The sequence below is a fragment of the Phyllobates terribilis genome, unplaced genomic scaffold (assembly GCF_046119375.1).
Source record: "Phyllobates terribilis strain yellow unplaced genomic scaffold, ASM4611937v1 Scaffold_7__3_contigs__length_470593459, whole genome shotgun sequence".
In the NCBI taxonomy this organism is placed as follows: Eukaryota; Metazoa; Chordata; class Amphibia; order Anura; family Dendrobatidae; genus Phyllobates; species Phyllobates terribilis.
In genome coordinates this window covers 423959398-423974261 of record NW_027362767.1, presented here as the reverse complement: position 1 = coordinate 423974261, position 14864 = coordinate 423959398, and the positions used below count along the sequence as shown (strand labels likewise).

Here is a 14864-nt window from a genome sequence, read left to right as displayed (position 1 = left end):
TCCAGTGAAGTCGGCGATCGATCCCAACTGGTCAGAATAAGATTTTGGAGATCCCGGGAATGAAATTGTGCAAACGGTACGGCTTCCATTGTCGCCACCATCAGACCCAGAAGGCGCATGCATTCCCGAAGGGGCATTGCCATCGCCGACCTCATAGCCTGGACATGGCGACGAAGGTTCGTTTGTTTGTCCGGAGGCAGGGACACCACTGCCCGTACTGTGTCAAAATGCATCCCCAAGAACAGGATTGACTGCGTCGGTTTTAATGACGACTTCTTCCAATTGACCAGCCACCCGAAGTCCTCCAGGTGCTGGAGGGAGAGATCGCGAGCAGTCATCGCCTCCTCCGCTGTGGGCGACACAATCAACAGGTCGTCCAGGTAGGGTAGAATCATAACTCCTTGTTTTCGAAGAAGCGCCATGAGTGGCGCCAGAATCTTTGTAAAAACCCTGGGTGCCGAGGCCAACCCGAATGGTAGGGCCACAAACTGGTAATGGGCCTGACCTATGGCGAAACGCAGGAAACGCTGGTGAGCTCTGCCGATAGGGACATGCAAATAGGCGTCGCGGATGTCGATCGACACCAAGAAATCGTACTGCGACAGGGCCGCTACGACAGAGCGGAGAGACTCCATGCGGAATTTCCGGGTCCGGACATGCAGATTCAAATCTTTGAGATCCAGAATGGGGCGAAACTTGTCCTCCTTTTTGGTGACCACAAAAAGGTTGGAGTAAAACCCCCTTCCCCGGTCCTCTGGCGGAACCGGGACCACCACACCCTACTGCAGAAGAGTGTCTACCTCCTGCAGCAGTGCTGCAGCCAGCTTGGGCTCGGACGGGGTGCGTGACTGACGAAACCTGTCCGGGGGACGAGAGTGAAACTCTATGAAATAGCCTGCCAACATAACCCGCGTCACCCAGGCGTCCGAAATGTGGGACGCCCAAATCGACCCGAATTGTAGCAGACGACCTCCCACCCGAGAGCCCTCGAGCGGAATCCTGGCGTCAGTCCGCCTTAGCGGGCTTCTTGTCAACCTCCCATTTGTCCTGACGGAAATGTTGCTTCCAGGAAATACGGGATTTCTGGGTGGACTTCTTACCGGAAGCCGAGGGACGACCCGATCCCCAAGAAGGCTGACCGAACCGCCCCCTGGTCCGAAAGGACCGACGACCACCACTGGCACTTGACCTGCCAGACGTGGAAGCCGCCACCTTCCGCTGAGGCAAGGCAGCATCCTTAGCCTTGGCCTTAGCAATCAGCTCCGTGAGGTCCGAACCAAAAAGATGACCGCCTTTGTACGCTAGACTAAGCAAACCTTGTATGGATACTGCGTCTCCAGTCCACTGTTTATGCCACAGTGCTCTCCTGACTGTGACGGCCGAAGATTGAGACCTGGACAGAATGGAAGTAGTATCCAGTACTGCGTCCCTGCCATAATGTGTCGCCTCTTCCAACAGCTGGAAAAGCCTTTCCACTTCCGACAGCGGAGTTCCATCCTGCCATGCCGTCCGCAGCTGGTCCAACCACCGCAGAGAAGCATTACCGGCCCACATGGCCCCCAAGACTGCACGGAATCCATGACCTGCGGCCTCGTAGATGGACTTCGCCGCTAACTCCGTTCTTCTGTCCAGAGGCTCCTGAAGACTGGCCTTCCCTTTAACAGGAAGCAAGGAAGATTTGCTAAGCTGAGACAGAGGAAGGTCCACTTCAGGGGAGGGAACCCAATTAGCGATCGTCTCCGTGGCGCAGGGATACAAGGCATAAAAAAACCGCATCCCCTGGAAGCATTTATCCGGACACCGGCGTTCTTTCTCCACTGCCTCGTTAAGTTCACCATGCGCCGGTAATGTTGAACGAGCCCGACGCGACTCCTGATACAGCCGGGCCGACTTGCCAGGCTTTGTCGGCTCTTCAGACAGCTGTAACGCTTCCCGCATGGCTCCAATGAGAGCATCCACGCGGCCCGAAAGCGAAGCAGGACGACTCTGCCGATCCTCATCCTCAGAATCGGAGATTTCACCAACCGAGCTTGTTGGTGAATCTGGAGCCTCCGATGCACCGCACGGAGGAGACAGCGCCACCCTGTGGCGCTTCTTGCCTCGTGGTGTCGGTTGCGACTTAGCTGACACCCAATGACCCAGGAGGTTAGAAAGACTGTCAATGGAGCGGGTGAGAGCCTCCACTTTAACATCACTAAGGGTCGAACTTGACGACGTCGGAGACCTGGGTGTATCAGAAATGCGAGACCGATCCTGAAACGGATCGGGAGAGAGGTCCGCGCCCCCTGGTCCCTGATCCGTCATGCCTCCCACATCAGATGCCAGCATGTTAGAATGAGTATGGTAACCTAGGGTGTGCGAAAATAGCTAACACAGCCTGCTTCCACAAAAAAAAATTCCCCCTTTTTTTTTTTTTTTTTTTTACTTTTAAGGCACTGAAGGGTTAAAACTCTCCTCTAGAGAGAGTTACCCCAGCCCTGCAGAGCAAAAGTTAACCTAACAAACTGGGGAGAAGCGCCCTCTGAAACAGAAGTGTGCACCCCCAGAAAGAGTTAACAGCCCTGTTGAGCAGACCCCTTCAGAAGGGGTTAATGCTGCTGACACGCTAAATACCTCACTGCCTTAAGAGGTCAGAGAAGTGAGAGTGTCCAGAAAAGCGGTAGCGGCAAATAGCACCTTGCCTGCCTTAGCTGGTCAGCCAAGGTGCTCTGCAATGGAAAGAACAAAAAGGGAGCCTCTGCCTACAGGCAGAAACGACTCACCAGTGCCGCGGTGACTGCTCCTTCTGAGCTGTGAGGGCGGTGAACGGGGAGCAGAGAGCCGGAGGTGCACGTGGAGGGAAGCCGGAAGGAGGGAGAGGGGCGGAGAGCTCAGCGCGCGCTAAGCCAGGAGCTTCCTGTCAGAACTACAATGACAGGAAGCCGAACGACGCGAAGCCCCGCCCCCCGAGCTCACTCACAGAGCCCGCGCTCAGAGAGAAAGCGCGCGCTCTCCTGAAGGCTTCCTGCCTAAAAGTGACGGCAGGAAGCCAAGATAATAAAGCCACGCCCCCCGTTCCAACGGAGCCGTGCTCCTCCGTCCCTGCTCCCCAGCCCCCAGGGTCAGAGAATGCAGCGGTGATCCTCATACACCGTCTGCAAATACAGAAAAGCAGAAAATCACCACATGACATAACGGCGGCTGCCGCAGCAGCCACTGAAGCACTCATACACAGAGCACTTACCCCGCTGTGCGCCACAGGGACCCCCAGGGATGTGTGGCGCTGTGGCCCTTGCTCCCCCCACGGCGGAGCGCGCAGGGACCCCACAGGCGGTGTGCGTCTCCGCCAGGAAGCGCCCTATGTACCCTGGGGCCGGCAGGTTACTGCGGGGACCTCCTTAAGGGGTACGCAGGTCTGCCAGGGGAGGGCAGGGGTCCCGGCAGCGCCGAGACCCCCTGAGACCTCTAGACCACGGGGGCTCCAGGTCTCCTTTGGTAAAAATAAAAAATCTTCTGAGGAGCTGCAAAGGCAGCGACTATCCTCTGCGACCTCAAATTTCAGACTGGAGAACATGGGAGTAGGAGGAGCTTAAGTTGGAGGGGCCGGTCGTCACTTTTTATAAATCTGAGGTGATCTATCCCTGTGGGGCTCCGCCAACCCACTAGTAATGGATCTGTGTCTCCCTTCCTTCCCTTCTGCTGCTGAAAGATAACTGTCATCCAAATGATAGCTGGCCAGCTATATAGGACCTATCACTTGCCATTAATATGCAATTTTATTACCTGGTGTAAATGCCGCTGTTCTCCTGAATCCGGTGCGGTTTTTCTTTTGCTCCTGCGCCTCTCCATTCCTGAGATATAGCCTCTTTATAGAAATCTAGTTCATAATTTTTAATAGCCAAGTGGGCGTGGTCATCAAGTCCTCTCTGTGGGAGTCTTCAGGAAGGCCTTGCCCAGTTGGCTTAAAGGGCTGGAGGAGAGTGACAGATGTCAGGAATGGAGGGGGGCAGGAAGAAAAGGAAAACAATGCCGGAGTCAGGAGAACAGCGGCATTTACATATTTATGGCGAGGGACAAGTCCTCTTTAAGGCTTGGAAAACCCTTTAAGACACTATTAGATTTTAATACCTTATAGTCGGCTTCCGGAAGTTGAATGCCAGGGAACAGGTCACTGGTAATCCCATTGAACAGAGGAATATCATGAGACAAAAATTTGGGTTTGTTTACATCCTTAATTGACGGCAAGAGCTAAATAGAATGAAAAAGGATTAAATGATAAAATAATTCATATACAATATGACATGAAACAATATTAAAAGTGAGGAACCCCATTACAAAGGAGCAGTCAGCTCTTGTGGTATGTCTGTATTAGTAAAAAATAGTATTCTCCAAAAAATAAGGATGAAACCCCTTTTCCTAAAACTCTACATTGTATCGTCCCTCTGTTATACCTCCTGGAAATGTATGTGTAAATGATATATAATGTATATATAATCTATATAGGGGACAACCCTATACAATCTGACTGTGCCCAAACAGTGGTGACATTGTCAGACTGTGTAGGGTACTCGTTATTGACAGATTTCAATTAATTCCTACATTTCCAGGAATGATAAAAGAGGAATGGAACGCTGCTGAGTTGCAGTAAATTATGCTGCAGAATTGTTTCTCCATAGGGAATAGATGTGGCCTCTGTGTTGCACTGTTAATTGCCGGCTGCAGAATGAGTTAAGTGAGATACTGTCAGTGAACTCGTTTTTGCTGGCTGACGGGGAGTTTGTAAATGTTTTATCTGTCTTTTTCTGAGCTCCTCTCAGTTTATTTATGACCACAGACCTTATCAAAATTGAATGTGCAGGGAGTCAAAAAGCCGGTGAAAGCCAAGCGATGCAAAATTTTTAATAAAACCCAATTGTTAAGATGATTTTTAGCCTAAAATACATGCGTTTAAGTTAAAAATCAAACTGTCCCATAAGATGAACAAGCTACGTGTTTAACAACTATAGTTTTGACACTTTTGCACAGATGAGATCTAACAAGCCAGGAACAGTAATGTGCAGAAATTATTTGCAAGTCTCTGTCTGCTATTATAAAATCAGACAGCTGTAATTGTTGTGATCCAAATGCTTCTCGGTAAGATGGTAATGCTATCCTATACGAGATGTAAAGCGACCAACAGTTCAGAACTTACAAGAATCTCTTCATTTTCATGGGGGAATTTCAGCTTCAGATTGCCAGCAGCGGTCAGCACAGCCTTTACTGCACGCATCCCATAATCATAATGGAACTGGGACGAGAGCGGCTCCGAGCACAGCCGGTAAGTCATTACCATCTTCACCGAGAGAGGTTTAGCGTGCAGAAAAGCGTAAGAATAAAGGCCGATCTCTGCAATCAGAGCATAGTTGGAACCATCATTGCTACAGTCCGGAAAAGAACCTGAAATGCGCAAACCAGATGGGTCAGTCAACAAATGAGACTAAATTACTGTAAACTAGGCAGAGAGCCGGGGAACCCATTATGTCCATTTACACTATCCTCCACCCCAGACCTAAAAGTGATGTGTCTAATCCACATCAGAGGAAAGTCAGTCAAAGTGTGGTTAAAGGGGTATTCCCATCTCCAAGATCCTATCCCAATATGTAATAGGGGTAATAATAATAATGTTTGCAAATATCTCCAATTAGAAATGTAGTATAGTTCTTCTGATTAGCTATGTTGCTTACCCCCATGTGCAGGACATTGCAGTAGCTTAGGTTTCCATGGTTACGACCACTCATAGTAACAGTTAGTTACTTGCTAGTGGTCGTAACCATGGATACCTAAGCTACTGCTATGTCCTGCACATGGGGTAAGCGACATAGCTAATCAGAAGAAGTTTACTACATTTCCAATTGGAGGTATTTGCTATTAATATTATTATTACACCTATTACATATTGGGATAGAATCTTGGAGATGGGAATACTCCTTTAACACTTTCCAAATCTCTCTCCACACCTCTACTGTGTCCATTTTGGAAAATAGGAGAATGGGACATCAATATTAAGGAGCTTGCAGAAATGAGGGCATCAGGTGTGGTGATTATACATAGGAAATGTGCAATCTCATATAGGTTTGGGGGAGAATAATCCCTTTGATGAAATCTTATGTTTCTTGTGTAAACCTAGTATTTACTTGAAAGTTTGTGAACCCCTCAAAAATTTCTGTATTACGGCATAAATTTGACTTAAAGCTACATCAGTCTGTGAGGTCACAAAGTAACTCAAGGTAACCTCTAAGCAACTAAAGGCCTCTCCTCACATTAGCTAATGTAATTGTTCATGAGTCCACCATCAGAAGGACAATGAACAACAATGGCGAGCATGGCAGGATTGCAAGGAGAAAGGCAATGCGATTTAAAATGTCACTGCTAAAACTCACCTGCGCACATCAATAGGTAACTGGAATAATGCTTTGTGGAAGGATGAGGCCAAGAGAGAGATTTTAAGTGAGAAGCTATATGTTTGCAGAAAGAAAATACTGCATTACAGCATAAGAACCTCCTATCATCTATGAAACACAAAGATGGTAATCGTAACATGCTTTGGGCCTGTTTTGCTGCACTCGGCCAAGGGCGGCTGCCATCATTGATGGAACAATGAATTTTAAAATCTATCAGCAAATGCTTAAGGAAAATATCAGGATATCAGTTCATGTACTGAATCTCAAGAAAACGTGGGTCATGCAGCAAGACAATGGCCCAAAGACACAAGTCGTTCTACAAAAGAATGGTTGAATAAACATAAAGCTTTGGAATGGCCGAGTCATAGTCCTGAGCTTAATCCTATAGAAATGTTGTGGAAGGACCCGATGCAAGGCACTGGGACTCTTTACCTTGAGGTTATCCGGCAGCTCAGAACGTCCCGCGTAGCCAGGATTCATGGTAATGGCTACGAAGCAATTTGGGTTAAGCTTCAGCTCTGTTCCTTCGAAGTTGAACATGTCCATCTTCATCTGGATGGCTCTCTGGATGCGGAGAATCTGTTGGTCCACCACGGACAACACCTCCAGCTCAATATGGTTAAACTCATCAAAACACACCCATGTTCCCGATGATGCCAGCCCTTTGAAAAACTAAAAAAAAGTATATACAGTACAGACCAAAAGTTTGGACACACCTTCTCATTTAAAGATTTTCTGCATTTACATGACTATGAAAATTGTACATTCACACTGAAGGCATCAAATTATTAATTAACACATGTGGAAAAATATATACTTAACAAAAAAGTGTGAAACAACTGAAAATATGTCTTATATTCTAGGTTCTTCAAAGTAGCCACCTTTTGCTTTGATGACTGCTTTGCACACTCTTGGCATTCTCTTGATGAGCTTCAAGAGGTAGTCACCGGAAATGGTCTTCCAACAATCTTGAAGGAGTTCCCTGAGATGCTTAGCACTTGTTGGCCCTTTTGCCTTCACTCTGCGGTCCAGCTCACCCCAAACCATCTCTATTGGGTTCAGGTCTGGTGACTGTGGAGGCCAGGTCATCTGGCGTAGCACCCCATCACTCTCCTTCTTGGTCAAATAGCCCTTACACAGCCTGGAGGTGTGTTTGGGGTCATTGTCCTGTTGAAAAATAAATAGCATGCTGCTGCAAGATGCTGTGGTAGCCATGCTGGTTCAGTATGCCTTCAATTTTGAATAAATCCCAAACAGTGTCACCAGCAAAGCACCCCCACACCATCACACCTCCTCCTCCATGCTTCACGGTGGGAACCAGGCATGTAGAGTCCATCCGTTCACCTTTTCTGCGTCGCACAAAGACACGGTAGCTGGAACCAAAGATCTCAAATTTGGACTCATCAGACCAAAGCACAATTTTCCACTGGTCTAATGTCCATTCCTTGTGTTCTTTAACCAAAACAAGTCTCTTCTGCTTGTTGCGTGTTCTTAGCAGTGGTTTCCTAGCAGCTATTTTACCATGAGGGCCTGCTGCACAAAGTCGCCTCTTAACAGTCGTTTAAGAGATGTGTCTGCTGCTAGAACTCTGTGTGGCATTGACCTCGTCTCTAATCTGAGCTGCTGTTAACCTGCGATTTCTGAGGCTGGTGACTCGGATAAACTTATCCTCAGAAGCAGAGGTGACTCTTGGTCTTCCTTTCCTGGGGCTGTCCTCATGTGAGCCAGTTTCTTTGTAGCGCTTGATGGTTTTTGCAACTGCACTTGGGGACACTTTCAAAGTTTTCCCAATTTTTCGCACTGACTGACCTTCATTTCTTAAAGTAATGATGGCCACTCGTTTTTCTTTACTTAGCTGCTTATTTCTTGCCATAATACAAATTCTAACAGTCTATTCAATAGGACTATCAGCTGTGTATCCACCATACTTCTGCACAACGCAACTGATGGTCCCAACACCATTTATAAGGCAAGAAATCCCACTTATTAAACCTGACAGGGCACACCTGTGAAGTGGAAACCATTTCCGGTGACTACCTCTTGAAGCTCATCAAGAGAATGCCAAGAGTGTGCAAAGCAGTCATCAAAGCAAAAGATGGCTACTTTGAAGAACCTAGAATATAAGACATATTTTCAGTTGTTTCACACTTTTTTGTTAAGTATATAATTCCACATGTGTTAATTCATAGTTTTGATGCCTTCAGTGTGAATGTACAATTTTCATAGTCATGAAAATACAGAAAAATCTTTAAATGAGAATGTGTGTCCAAACTTTTGGTCTGTACTATATAATCAAAAGATGTCAGCAGAACATCGGATGGAGTCAGTTTATTATCTGCAATGGAGCAGCTTAACATTGTATGTACCTTTGACATTGCTATGTAGTCCAAACCATCAGAGCAGTTAAAGACCACACACTGCACGGCCAGCACCTTGGCCAAATCTTTGGTGGTCTCAGTTTTTCCTGTGCCGGCCGGACCTTCTGGAGCTCCACCAAGATTTAGATAAAAAGCACCGATCTACCAATGAAACATGAAAGAACTGGTATGAAATATCAATAATAATTGCTAATAAGTTTCATGCATCATACAAAAGTCAAAAAGATTTCTGAGCATAACCCATCACATCATAGCAGAGTCCGCTAGCATCGGTCAGTGAGCGGAGTGATGACCAGGCGTGGGGAGCTGCCCAGGTACTCATAGGCGGACTTCACATTGCAGTTGATGATTCGCACTCTCGCATTCTCATTCTCCCAGTAATAGCGGAGTTGGGCAAGCCACCGGAAGTCTGTTCATGAGAAACTCCTGAGGAATGTAGGAAAAGATAGTCAACCTCTAAGACACTGCAGAATCACAAGGAAGAGTTTCTAAAGGGAAGGCAAATGCACATACATTATAGGACAAAACTCCTAGTCACCGAATTCTGCTTTTTTCATTTAGTCCCATTGCCCACGGTGTATAACATCTGGACTCTCAGCCCCCAGTTTATAAAATCCGGCCTCTCCCGGTGTATAACATCCACCCCTCGCCCCTAGTTTAGTATAACATCTCTCCCCTCGCCCCCCCCGCCAGTGTATAAAATCCATCCCCTCAACCCCACTGTATAACATCCAACCCCAAGCGCTCCATTGCATAACATCCGGCCCCCAGGGTATAACATCCGGCCCCCAGGGTATAACATCCGGCCCCCAGCCCCGGTGTATAACATCTGTCCCCTCGCTCCCTCCCCCTGGTGTATAACATCCGGCCTCTCGCCCCCCCGGTGTATAATATCCGTCCCCTCGCCCCGGTGTATAATATCCGTCCCCTCGCCCCGGTGTATAATATCCGTCCCCTCACCCCGGTGTATAATATCCGTCCCCTCGCCTCTGGTGTATAATATCTGTCCCCTCGCCCCTGGTGTATAATATCCGTCCCCTCGCCCCTGGTGTATAATATCCGTCCCCTCGCCCCGGTGTATAATATCCGTCCCCTCGCCCCGGTGTATAATATCCATCTCCTTGCCCCTGGTGTATAATATCTGTCCCCTCACCCCTGGTGTATAATATCCGTCCCCTCGCCCCTGGTGTATAATATCCGTCCCCTCGCCCCTGGTGTATAATATCCGTCCCCACGCCCCCCAGTGTATAATATCCGTCCCCTTGCTCCTCAGTGTATAACATCCAGCCCTCGGACTTGTATAACATCTGGCCCCTCGGCCTTGTATAACATTAAGACTCTCGCCCCCCACCAGTGTATAACATCAATCCCCACGCCCCCCGGTGTATAACATCCGCCCTCCCATGCTGTGTGCTGTTACTAACATATGACAGAACGGCTGGTGGTGCAGAGCTCTCTGATACCAGCGCGGTCCTGTAATAGGAGCCACCGGGGTAACAAGTCTGGATATTACATTTCTTCCCTCCTAAATCTTCCCCCATCACATGTGAGTGATATTATTAAGGAGTGGAAGGAACTGCAGCACCTCAGGAGACCCCGGAACATTACAGAGCGGGGTCACTGAGTGCTGAGGAGCAGAGGGCAGAACGCTCTCCTGACTCCATAACTGCAGAGTCCAAATCTACTTTGGTAACAACATCACCACAAACACTGCGCCCCCGCCTGGAGCTTTATGGCCGAGCAGCTGCATGCAGCCTTACATCACCAAGCACGATGCCGAGCGTCGGATTGAGTGGTGTGAAGCCGCCACCACAGGACTCTGGAGGAGACCTGTTGTGTGCAGTGACGGATCACACTTCTCTATCTGGCATCTGATGGACGAGTCTGGATTTGGTGAATGCCAGGAGAACGTTACCCTATTAACTGCATTGTGCCCGCTGGGCAGTTTGGTGGTGGAGGTATGGCCTTGTTTTTAGGGGGTGGTCTAGGCCCCTTAGTTCCAGTGAAAAGATATCTTAATGCTTCAGCACAAGACATTTTAAACAATTGTAGCTTCCAACCCTAAGGGAATAGAAGAGCAGAACTGTTTCCCACACGTTCTCAACCTCAACCCCACTAAACACCTTTAGGATGATTAATTAGAACAAATACTGGAGAATGGCAGCATAAATATGTCACCGCCACATAGGGAAGAGCAATGTCAGGCACACATCAATTACACTGCCATATGTCTGCTCAGGCTTAGAATGGCTGACCACTCGGAGAATTACATAATACCTACAAAGAAACCGAACTAAAGGTCATTAAAGGAATTGACATAAAACCCCTTTATTAGTCCATCCATGGTTATAGAACGACACTGCACAGAGGAGGGCACACACACCATTGATAGAAAATATTACAAACCGCACCTAGGCCATCCAAACCACTGACTATAAAGAAGATCAATTGTGGCAATGAGTCATATACAGGGGATGCCGACACCTACAGATGCCAAAACATTCCTATATAGTGACCACCATCTCAATATGCAGAAATGACTACTGCCCCATAGACGTCATTGTAAGTACACCCCAAGATTGCTTTTCTGTGACAAGATCAATTGTGTCCTATGAAAACTCAAAGAAAAGAGGGGGGAACATAACATAGATATGGAAAGAAGATAGGAATATGGTGAAATGTATGAAGGTGCTCGGCATACTGAGCTGTGATATCTGTAGAGGGACGGACTCCATATTAACATCCTGGATATGGATTAGAATAGGAGGCCATAAAAGCCCCTGTAGGTGTAATGTGGAGGGGGCACAATACCTTTCTCCATGTAGTGTATAATAAATAGAACATGGTATTGGAAAGTTTGCTGCCAGCCATGATGTTTGCACAAACCTGTTTCGATCATTTCCCTGACCACGTCACGAGCGTGCCCCTCTATGGTGACGAGAGCCCCCAATGTGCTGCGAGTCTGCTGGGACAATTTGCCTCCTCGCAAATTGCTCCAAATACCCAGATGTACCTCTATAAAACCCTGCCACAAACAGCATGGAAAACTCAATGCAGATGGATTAATTTTATGCTGGTATTATGGGAAATCCCATACAATGTCTTCCCTTATTGGTAGATATGACGAGAGTAGAGATGAGCGAATGGATTTGCAGGACTCTGGTCCAACAGTCCGGTCAGTATTCCACGGCCGCAGGACCGGAGCCCCGTGAACCGGCATCTCCGGCTCCTCTTTTGATGTCGATGTCATAGTTGTGGTGTGAGGCACAAATGACATCACGCCTGGCCGGCTAATCAAAAGAGGAGCCAGGGATGCCGGCATGTAAGAGGCGGTTAGCAAGGCTCCCATCCAACAGCCACAGACTACTAACCTGCACTCTTAGACCAAGGTCCTGCAAATTTAGTTACTCATCTCTAGACAAGATGCATGAATCAATGCAAAATCCCAACAATACTATGGAGCCTTTTGGGTACCTTCAAGATATTGAGCCGCTGTACAACTGCAACCCCCAGGAGAAGACCCCTGGGCAAGAACACTACATGGGCTCTTTGCAGTCTAATAACGTACTGTGAAATAAGCTGCTTGCATCTTTGGATGTGAATGTGGGTCCCCTTACCTCTGTTGCACCAATGGTATATCCCCCCCTGGAAACTCCTATAAGCTGCGTCCCTGGGTATGACAGTCTATTAGCAGGAGAACTCATGAAGTCTGTCTATGAATGTATATATATGTATTTCTCCCAGAAAATTATTACAATTATACGTTTTGTTGTTCACATGTTTATTTCATTTGTGTATATTGGAACAACACAAAAAGAAGATATTAGTCAACAATTTTGGTTCTCAAGTCCTCAGACAGTTCTCTTCTCCTCTTTCTGTTCTCCCTGCTTAGTGTGGCACGTAACAACGCAAAGACTGAGTCAACTTTTCCCCTCTGTATCAGGTTTCAGGTGTGATTTTCATATTGCCCGCACCTTTTACTTGCCTCAGGTGAGTTTGAACGAGCATCACATGCTTGAAACAAAATGGTTTACCCACAATTTTGGAAAGATGCCAACAATTTTGTCCGGCCCATTTATGGGGTTTTGTGTGAAATTATATCCAATTTGCCTTTTTTTTGTGTTGTTCCAATACATACAAAGGAAATAAACATATGTATAACAGAAAATACACATGCAATTGTAATAATTTTATGGAAAAATACTTCATTTTCTGGAACAACTTCAAGGGTGCCAACACTTCCGGCCATGACTGTTTCTAGTGAAGCAACCTTGATCAGTAAAGGAGCTTATGCCGTACCTCCGGGCCACTGCCGATAGCTTCATGCACTTCACTTGTCCAGAACATGAGACACACAGAGCACGACCTGTCCCGGCCATTCCCTCACCCAGTCTTTTCTTGTAGTCGCAGGGTATGCCTTTTAAAAAAGAAAGTTAAATTATGTTGACAGAAGCATTTAAGAGAGGGACAACCTTACTAGTATTATCTAGCAAATTCATTTCTACCGATTGCAGGTAGAAGATCTGCTACCTGGCTCTATTGCAAGAGATACATCATCCACAAATCATTCACTGCCGCCAAATAATCTTATACAAATATAAAAGAACTAGATGGTGGCCCGATTCTAATGCATCGGGTATTCTAGAATAGGTATGCGGCCGACCGGGTGCAATCAGCAGAGCTGTGTTTAAATTTGGCACCAAAATCGCTGATTAGTCGCGACCAATCAGCCGAGCGGTGTTTAAATTTGGCGCCAATACTGCTGACTGGTCGCGGCCGCCGACCGCGACCAATCAGCAGAGCGATGCAGAGCGGTGTTTAAATTCGGCGCCAAAATCGCAGATTGGTCGCCGGCCGCGACCAAACAGCAGAGCATTCTTTAAATTTGGTGCCAAAATCGCTGATTGGTCGAGGCCGGCGACAGCGAACAATCAGCAGAGCGTTGTTTAAATTTGGCGCCAATCTCGCTGATTGGTCGCGGATGGCGGCCGCGACCAATCAGCAGTGCGGTGTTTAAATTTGGCACCAAAATTGCTGATTAGTCGCGACTGGCGGCAGCGACCAATCAGCAGAGCAAGGTTTAAATTTGGCACCAATAATGCTGATGGGTCTTTGCCGGCGACCGCGACCAATCAGCACAGCAGGGTTTACATTTGGCCCCAATGCTGCTGATTGGTCTCGGCCGGCGACCGTGACCAGTCAGCAGAGCGTTGTTTAAATTTGGCACCAAAAGCGCAGATTGGTCGCGGCCGGTGGTTGCGACCAATCAGCAGAGTGAGGTTTAAATTTGGCGCCAATACTGCTGACTGGTCACGGCCGACAACCGCGACCAATCAGCAGAGCGTTGTTTAAATTTTGCGCCAATACTGCTGATTGATCTCGGCCAGCGACCGCGATCAATCAGCAGAGCGTTGCTTAAATTTGGCGCCAACCTCGTTGATTGGACGCGTCCGGCGTCCGCGTCCAATCAGCACAGCAGTGTTTAAATGTGGCGGCAAGATCGGTGAATGGTCGCGGCCGCTATTTAAATGTGGCGCCCAAATCGGTGATTGGTTGCGGGCAGCGGACGCGACCAATCAGCAGAGCGGTGTTTAACTTTAGCGCCAAGATCACTGATTGGTCGGGTGTGGAGAGCGCGACCAATCAGCGAATCGTACTGGTGAGGAGCGGGGAGCGGAATCGTATTAGTGAGGACCGGGGAGCGCCGCTGCCTGTGCGACTACTTCCGCTGTGAGAACCCGGGACATGAGCGGGCGCTCGGAGCAGAAGTATCCCGACCCGCAGCGCCGCTCCCCGGTCCTCCCTTCACACCCTAGCCGCTGATGTCCCCACAGTATCCGCAGGGTGTTACAAAGGTCCGGACATTTGTGTTCAAAATCGCTGATTGGTCGCAGGCGCTGCCCGCGACCAATCACCGATTTGGGCGCCAATTTTAAATATCGGCCGCGACCAATCACCGATCTTGGCTCCACATTTAAACACCGCTGTGCTGATTGGTCGCCGACGCTGGGTGCGACCAATCATCGATTTTGGCGCCACATTTAAATTTAAATAGCGGCCGCGACCA

The 14864-nt window shown here is 48.0% G+C and overlaps 1 pseudogene; it reads right to left on the bottom strand.

Annotated features, from left to right (window-relative positions):
* The window catches only part of LOC141155594 (dynein axonemal heavy chain 12-like), a 136812-nt pseudogene extending 127889 nt beyond the window's left edge, over positions 1-8923 (bottom strand).
* Between the last annotated feature and the right edge of the window lie 5941 nt (positions 8924-14864).